General features: G+C 33.6%; 1 long non-coding RNA gene across 1 annotated transcript in view; it reads left to right on the top strand.

Annotated features, from left to right (window-relative positions):
* The first annotated feature begins 1,943 nt into the window (after positions 1-1,943).
* The window catches only part of LOC135274816 (uncharacterized), a 144,970-nt gene continuing 137,700 nt past the window's right edge, over positions 1,944-9,213 (top strand). Inside the window, exon 1 of the long non-coding RNA XR_010342548.1 lies at positions 1,944-2,134. This is a non-coding gene — a long non-coding RNA (uncharacterized LOC135274816). The remainder of the gene's footprint in view (positions 2,135-9,213) is intronic.

Here is a 9,213-nt window from a genome sequence, read left to right as displayed (position 1 = left end):
ATAAAAAAGTCAAAGGCTATGTAATAGCTTACATTTTAGGAAGAAAAACAAAGTTGGACATCTCATATCACCTAATGTAAAAGGCTCATATAAAGTTGTAAAATCATAACAGTATGACACAACGTCAGTAAAAACAACAGAAGAGATAGTCAAAAAATAAACAGATACACAAATAGACATCATCAATTGATTTTCAACAAACATGTCAGAAACAATTCATGGGTAAAATACAGCATACAAACAAATGGTGCAGTAAAACTGAATGCCCATACAAAAAAAGAAGGAAGGAAGGGAGGGAGGGAGGGAGGGAGGGAGGAGAGGGAGGAGAAGGAGGGAGGGAGGGAAACTTCAGACTTAACACATACTTCATACTGTACACAAAAATGAAATGGATCATGTACACCACTGTGAAACTAAAAGTGTAAAATTTCTTGAAGAAAGCATAGGAAAAAATATTATTAGGGAGTTTTAAAAAATATAAGACATAAAATCTGCTTCTGTAATAGATAAAAGGGCAAATTGAATATTGATCAGATTGCACATTAAGAAATTATTTTAGGCCAGGTGCAGTGGCTCATACCAATAATAATCTCAGCACTTTGGGATGCTAAGGTGGGAGGATCACTTGATTCCAGGAACTTAAGACTAGCCTGAGAAGCATAGTGAGACCTCATCTCTACTAAAACATTTTAAATATTAGCTGGGCATTGTGGTGCTTGCCTATAGTCTCAGCTACTGGGGAGGCTGAAGAGGGAGGATCATTTGAGCCCAGAAATTCAACCTTACAGTGAGTGAGCTATGATTTATGATTGTACCATTGCACTCTAGCCTGGAAGACAGAGCCAACCATGTCTAAAAAACAAAACAAAACAAAAAGCACATATTTTAAATGGCTTTTTTGGTAAATACTAGTAACCATTTATGTCAGATATTGTACCAAATCTACATAAATTGTTCAAGAAATAGAGAAGAAAAATCTCTAATTCACTTTGTTGATCAGTATAACCCCGAAACTATAACCAAATCAGACCAATATTCCTCATCAAAATAGAAATAATATTCCTTAACCAAAACATAGAAATAATGTTCCTCAACAAAAGGAGAGAATATTTAATCCAATAATATATTAAAAATACAATAAACTAAGTCCAAGAGAGATACATTCCAGGGATGGAAATTTTGTTTAACATTCAAATTCTATTTAATATTCTATATTAATAGGATAAAGCAACAAAAAGCATGGGGTTATCTCAAAAGATGCAGAGAAAAACAAAATTATTTACAATATCCAACACAAATTAATAACAAAATCAGTAAACTATAATTGCAGAAAACTTAATCAATATAAAGTTTATAAAGGGCATATATAAAATATTAGTAATGGTGAAACAATGAACCCTTTCCTATCAAGATTTGGAACAAGCCAGTGATGACTGGAGATGGTGCCTCAAACTTACCCAAAATGTAGTTCTGATAATGGGCTGGATACTGTACCAGATTTAGCACTTTTCTTAGAAAAGAGTAATGTAGACTCAGTCACCAGGTATACTTCTAACGATCTGGTGAATGTTTTCCAACTCAATCAGAAATGACTAGGTTATGATGCAGGCACACCAGCCACTTGGACTGCATGATCTGATACTCCCTATGGTGTTGGAACTATCAATTGTAAACAATAATCTTGTGTAGCATTTGGGGAAAGTGACAATGGAAAAATCTCAACACACTTCTTTAGGTTTAGTAAGAAAGACCATGACACTTAACAGAGAAGAATTATATGCCATTTGAAAACCAATTCCTGAATTTCTATTAGGCTCTGATAAAGATTCGATGCCTTAATATTAGACACTAGTTGCCTGTGTGTCCAGAATTGCTCCTTATGACCTTAGCACTTTCAGAACTTCAAAGACTTAGTGCTCAGGGAATGTAAAAATAATGCCTGTTATGTTGGAAGGGATAAATCTGGGACTGAGTACAAGTGAAACAAGAAGACCAAAGGAAGCTACCTGAGCAGGTATTCCAAATATTCATGTCATCCACCAAAGTTGTACCAGCGACCCTTTCTCTGTCACACATACATCCATTGGAAACTTCTGTACAACTAGCTGAAAGAAGAGAAACATCCAATTTTATGGTATGTGGTTGTAGAGCAGAAGCAATTTAGAAAAGCAGTGGAGAGGGAACATTGTCCCAGAGGGCAGAGCTTCTGGCAGTCGACTTGGTTGTTCACTTTGTGTGAAAAGAAATATGGTCTCAAATTAGAATATATGTGGACTAATTTACAGAAGCAAATGGGCTGGTCAGTTGTTGAGAGGACTGGAAAAGAAGCATCTGGAAAACCTGGGGCAAGGAGGATTACAGTATGAGCATGTGTATGAAGTGTGAAGATGTTTGTATTACATGTAAATTTCTACCAAAAAGTGTCCACTAAGGTAGAGTCACACATACACACAAATAAGCATACTTACCCAGTTGATGTTAGTCAGGCTGTCATTGGCAACCGCAGTGTGGAACAATAGTCACATAAATGAAGGGGCTATAGCAGCAGAGAGGGAGGCTATGCATGGGTACTATAGCATGGACTCCCTTTCAGCAATCCTGACCCAGTTGGTGCCACTTCTGAGTAACAAATTTTGTGGCACCAAAAAACAAATGATGTTAATTGGTTCTGTTCCTCAAGGAGACCAAGTGAAAACTTCTCAAATTGACTACATTGGACTCCTTTCAGCTGGATAGTTCTAACGGTTTGTTTCCATAGGAATAGATAAGTAATTAAGGGGTAGGTTTGTATTTCATGCCTGTAAGATCTCAATCAGCACTAGCATCTGAGGGCTCACAAAGAGATATTTTATGACCTTATAACAGACAAGAGGACACATTTTCCATAAAGGATGTTTGAGAGTGGGTATGGGGAAAAACCAATGTTCTAATAGAGTCCTTACTTAATCAATAAAACCCAAAAGAACCCATTTGTTGAATAAATAAGGGTTTTATTCAAACATTGGAATGGTCAGTTAAATGCAGAACTGAAGCACCAGTTCAATGGCATTACCTCACCAGATTGGGCACTATCAAGACATAGTGCATATACTGAATTAAAAATTTTTATATGAAATGGTGCCCTCTATCAGAAGATTACATAGGTTCAAGAACCAAGGAGTGGAAGTATGAATATTGCTGCTTATCATCACTTCCAGTGGTGCATTTTGAGAATTTGTACTTCCTCCATTTACAATTCTGGAGTCAGCAGGGATAAAGATTCTGTTGTTTAAAGGGGGCATATTTCCTCTTAGTAATTCAGGAAGGGTCATATTGAATCATACAGGCCAATTATCACATAGACATTTAGTGCTTCTTTGTCTACAAAACAATAGGCAAGAACCACAGTCAACATCATGGCAAGAGTTATATACTTTGATACATACAGCATCTATTTTCATTGTGTCTTTAGATGAACAGAAGTGTGTGTGTGTGTGTGCATGTGTCTGTGTGTGTCCTTATGTATCAATAATAAAACTGCAAACAATCCAATTTAAAAAATACAAGTAAACAACCTGAACAACCCAATTAAGTAAAAAAACAAACTTGAAAATGTACTTTACAAATGAAGATTCGGGAATGGCCAATAAACCCAAAGTACTAGTCAGTATTATTAAATCACAAAATAATGCATATTAAGTAAAACTGCATTCTTTCCAAAATAGTTAACATTTTAAAAATTGAGAATACAAACTACTGGATTTAATAAGAAACAATTTGAACTTTCATACATTGCCAATGTGGCTGTAAAAAGTACAACTATTTTGGAAATAAGTTTGAATTTTTCTGACAAGTTTAACATATACCTAACCTGGAATCCACAACTCCAATTCTAGGAATTAATTCAAGAGGAAGGAATATATATATATATATGTGTATATATATATATATATATATATATATATGTATATATATATGTATATATATGTATATACATATATATATATAAAACTTGAACAATAATGTTTGTAACAGCTTTACTCATTTTGAAACCAAGAAAAACCCAAATGTTCATCTATACCAAATAGGTAAAAATTCAATGAAATAATTCTCAGCACTAAAAATGAATAAATTACTAATATGTGCAAAATGAGTGAGTCTCAAAAACATTATGCTAATTGGAAGAAGCCAGACAGAGAAGAGGACATATTATATTTTTCAGTTAGTATGATGTTCTAGAACAAGCAAGATTATGGATAGTAAATAAAACCAGAACTGTGGTTACCTGGAGATGAGTAGAAATGGACTGGGAAATGACCTAAGGGATCTTGCTGATGAAAATGTTCTATACTTAGACAAATGTTTAGATTATATTAGTGTATGCAATTGTGAATGCTCATGGAACTTTACTTTTAACATATGTACCTGTCACTTTAGGTAAATTACACATACTTCATTAAAAAATGTTGTCACTGAATATTATTTGCTAGATTATGTTAAGGGCAGTAAAACTATACATTTCTGAAAAGTGAGTTAGGACTTGTTTAATAGATTCATCCTCCTTCACAAAGCATATTTGAATATTGACTTTTTAAAATAAACTCCTAAAAGAATAATAATTCTTTCAAAAATAAACATGGAAGTAACAACACTTTAACAAGATTGAAATGTTTTTATTGAGTACAGATAAGTAATCATCTTGCCAAAATGCAAAGTTTCATATTTCCTTTTCAATGTCCCAGGAGGCCCTCCTCATTTTAAATGTTTAATTGAGGTCATAAGGAAAATAACATTTTTCAGTGTAATTTGCAGAGGTGTTCCAATAAAAACCACAAGCTCCTCAACATCAGTAAACTTAAAGGCTAATTTCTGATTTCTCATCAATAGCTTATGTACCAACAATGCTGCCCCCACCACCATTTAAAATAAATTTTGGCTGACAAGTGTGAGCATGAGAAAATAGTCATTATGACTTTATTCATCTCTCTATTTTTAATAAAACATTGAGGAACTCCAAAGACCATTTTTATTCCTTTGATATTTATTCATTTTCTGAAAATCTGTTCCTCCTACCTCCTTTAAATTGCTATTTTTGACAAATGATTTTTCATTTTCTCCTGTCTTCAGAGATCTGTTCATACTCTTCTCTTTATTTACATGGTGCTTGGGAAAATGAGGAAATTTTTGTATTGCGAAAGGAATACTGTCTTGACATCTTTCACTGGAGTGGAAGCTGTTAAGATACTAATACATCTAGTATATGTTAAAATACAAACAATAAAGAATGGAAGATTTCAAAATAATATCTCTATCACTCTTATTCCTATCATTTATCCTATCTGTCAGTGCTGACTACTAATAGTGCATCTTTTTAAATGGCATATGATAGACACTTTAGATAAATTGAGGGACTGACAAAACCTTTAACAAGAATATTCAGCTAAGCCATTATTCTTAGAAAAGTAGTCATGGCATTGTCCATATGAAAGTTTAATAGACTTAAAAAAAATCTCATGCTGAAGTAATGAAAAAAATAGCACTGTGTGTACCCAAAGATACAAGTTAAAAATCTGGATGATTTCTTTTAAAATAGCACAGAGAAGAAAATTCCACTATTTTTTGCTTTTTAAATGCAGATGTTACGTCAACATGGTGACACAAAGCAAAATGTATCATTTAACAGTCAGAAAATATATAAGCTCAACTACAGCATGAAGTAGTCTCTAACAGCTTACATAAAAATTTTGTGGGGAGTCAAACTTGCCTGTCTATGTAATTAAAACAGGATGGTTTACTAATTCAGTCCATTGAGTTATGCTGCATCTTATAAAGATTATTTGGAGTTATTATGAGAATATATTCAGCAAATAAAAACTGCTTTTAAACATATATTTACTAAATACATAGGAAAATTATGTGAATATAATTTTCCATGTAAATAAATCATTGTGTAACAAACATACTAAATTTTTAGAAAGATCATGTTTTATGTGCATCATGAATTCATGAATGTTAGCTTGCACACTCCAGTGAAACCTCCATGTAGGAAAGTATATAAACTCATGAGTTGTACATCATCTACTCAACATTAATTTGATCAAATGACTATAATGGAGAACTAAGATAAAAAATACAGCACTAATGGTAGCCATAAAAATGACTGGTTTCCAATCCTGGGGAATTTATGACATGCTTTTCATGTGGTGTGAAAGTGAGAGCATGAACCCTAAGAGCATACGTAACTAGAATACAGGAGCTCAATCAAGTATACAAAGTCTTTCAGAAAGATGCCTCATTTGTCCACTCACCAAAAAAGCTTATCTTGAATTAAGCACATACATTGTAACAGTATCAGGCAGTGGAGTTGGTTAAACATTATATTGTAATATATTTTAGTAAGTAAAAATTTTAAATTCAAGATAAATATAAAATAGGCAAGATACTTCAGTAATAAAAAAGGGAAAGTAATTAAATGAGCCTGAGGAGAATGAGGGAAAAAGAATAGAGATGTTAGTGATACCTACCTTACTTTGTTATTCCTAAGAGAGTATACATAGAATATCCTTAAGTCAATCAACTGGTCAAACACTAAACTTAGCAGTTATTATGCAGATATATACTTGTCAGTCAGAAAGATGCGTAAAATAGCATTATAAAGCAATCTAACAATAATCAACAAGCCTAGGAAGACAGAACCCAAAAAGTTTTTAAAATTTATTAATAGTAGTATATAAAAAATAACTGGAACTGAAGCTTCATACTGCTTCTGCTGCTAACCATGGAGCAGAATAACAACGCAAAATACATTATATGGCAAGTGAGTTAAACTTAGCTAAAACCTTACTGCTGTAAGTCATCACTTAAAATAATTGATAGGTTCTTAGAAACATCAACTTCAAGCAAAATAAAATACAGGGAAACCATTTCACCGTAGGCTAAGTGATATAAACAAGAGTTAAGTTCCTACTACAGTACAATTCTGGTCACAGAAGCATCACCAGTGTTCTCAATAAAGACTTAAAACACTTTAATGTAAAATATTGAAGTAATTGTGAGCTATACCTACATTTAAGAAAGATTAATAAAAACAAGTAAGAAAATTATTTACTCTATATTTTTGGAATCAGTGAGATATTTCACACTTGTTTTAACTGGGACCAGTCAGACATGTGCACAGCTTATACACAACCTAATGGGTGAGTCCTTGGGACGTTTGAGGAAACAAGGGTACCCAGAGTAAACTCATGCAGACATAAGGAAAACATGCAAACTCCATACAGACAGTAGCCTCAGCCAATAATTGACTTCTTTTCCTCATCAATATATAATCAAATGACAATGAAACAAAGTTATTCGAAGACCTGCTGTATCTATAACTATACTGCAAAGACATTGAGTCATATCATCTCTGCATTGTCTTTTTGCTCTAAAAAATACTTGACCTACAAGCAACGTATTTAGACACAGAAAAGCCATGCTGCTCTACAGAGAACAGAAGAGGGAAACCAATGCTTTTCCATTTGTTGCATCAAAAACCAATGTATCTCTATACTAAAATTTCTAATTTGTTGAAGGGATTGAAATGACCGTGCTAAAGATATTTGGTTAAGGAAATAGCCTTTTGGTGTGATTTTTATGAGCAATTTTGTAGCAAATTAGAAGAACCACATTGTTCAGCCTTGAAAAGAGTAATGGAGAGCCATATTTATTACAGAACAAATTATAAATTGGTTGATTTGGTTGGAACGTCCAGAAAGTGGATGAAGCAAATGCTATTATTGTTGCTGAATTATAAAATAGAAAGTATAAAAAAGACGAAAAAAGAGTAATTAGAGGTGAAAAACAAAGAAAGAAAAGCTCTATTGAGATGAAATTAAAACAAAAACATCACAAGCTTCTGTGAAGTTATCTCCCAAAATGTTGTAGCCTAACATCTGGAACATTATTCACTACAACAAATACCTTAAAAAATATATCTAGCCACTTAGTATTTATACCAAATTAGTAGAAATGTAAGCCAACTTTCAGTTTTGATATGTTTAGGTTTTGGATTTTTTTTTTTTCTTTCAAGCAATAAAACAATCACTAGAGAGGGTGTAGCAATTTTAAAGCTTCTCAGCAAAGGTCATGTCATTTTTAATTTATTCTATCATCATCACTAACCTGTTATGCATTTAACTACCTTGCATTAAAGATAACATTTGCATATTGCAGTCTTACAATATATTACCTCTACCTTCATCCCCCAAAATGGTAAGACCATGAGTCAATAAAATGGTTTCTTTCAAGGAAGAACATCCTTCTTTTGAGATTAAGAGATATGCATATTTGAATACGAAAAAGAGGCCTCTGGGAGAAAACTTGAAAGAACTGAGACTAGACGAACTGTTCTTCATCAGGAATTTGAAAATAAAGGGAAAATTGATAAGGAAGGAAATCTAGAAACATGGGAGGACAGGAATCCAAATAAAAAACAGGCCACATTCCCTCATGATCACAGGGTCAAAGGATACTCTTTGGAGAGATATCTACTCCTCTTCTCATGGTGCCTGCTTTTTTGCGCTACTCCAATTACTTCAAATAATTCTGAAAACAAAAGTGCCATAATCATTGTATCTAAGAGTAAGAAAGGGACTCCAAAGGTAGGAGACAGTAAACATACAGGGAAATTGATATTCAGTTGAAGAAGGACAACAGAACTAGAGATGATTAAGCAGAAGCTCCCCGAAGTTTCTCAAGAAAGAGGAGGAAGGTTTTTCTTTATCTTTGAAAACAAATTGGGTTTGTATCAGTTGTCCATTGCTGTGTCACAACTTACTATAAATTTAGAAGCTCAGGAACAGCACAAATGTATTAATATTTCACAATTTCTGTGTCAGCAATCTGGAATAGCATGGTTGCTCTGATTATGATTTCACAAGTTTGAAATCAAGGTGTCAGCCAGAGCTGCTATCTCATCTGAGACTTCATTGTCTTCAAAGCTCATTCAGGTCACGGCAGAATTCAGTTCCTTGTGGTTATAGGACTAACATCACTGTTTTCTTGTGTGGCTATTGACTGTAGGCCATTTTCAACTCCTAAAGCCTGCCTCTTCTTGCTCTGAGTCACTGATTTTCTCTCAGTCTGATGTGTAGGCCCAGTTTTGAAAGCCTCATGTGATTAAGTCAGCTCACCCAGATAATCTTCTTTTCTTAAAACCAACTGTGCCATATGACATAATCTAATCATCAGAGT

Source organism: Aotus nancymaae, unplaced genomic scaffold, assembly GCF_030222135.1.
Source record: "Aotus nancymaae isolate 86718 unplaced genomic scaffold, 86718_ANA_hifiasm-v0.15.2.pri h1tg000014l, whole genome shotgun sequence".
NCBI lineage: Eukaryota > Metazoa > Chordata > Mammalia > Primates > Aotidae > Aotus > Aotus nancymaae.
The sequence above is the reverse complement of the archived record's forward strand: the minus strand, read 5'-3'. Positions and strand labels throughout refer to the sequence as shown.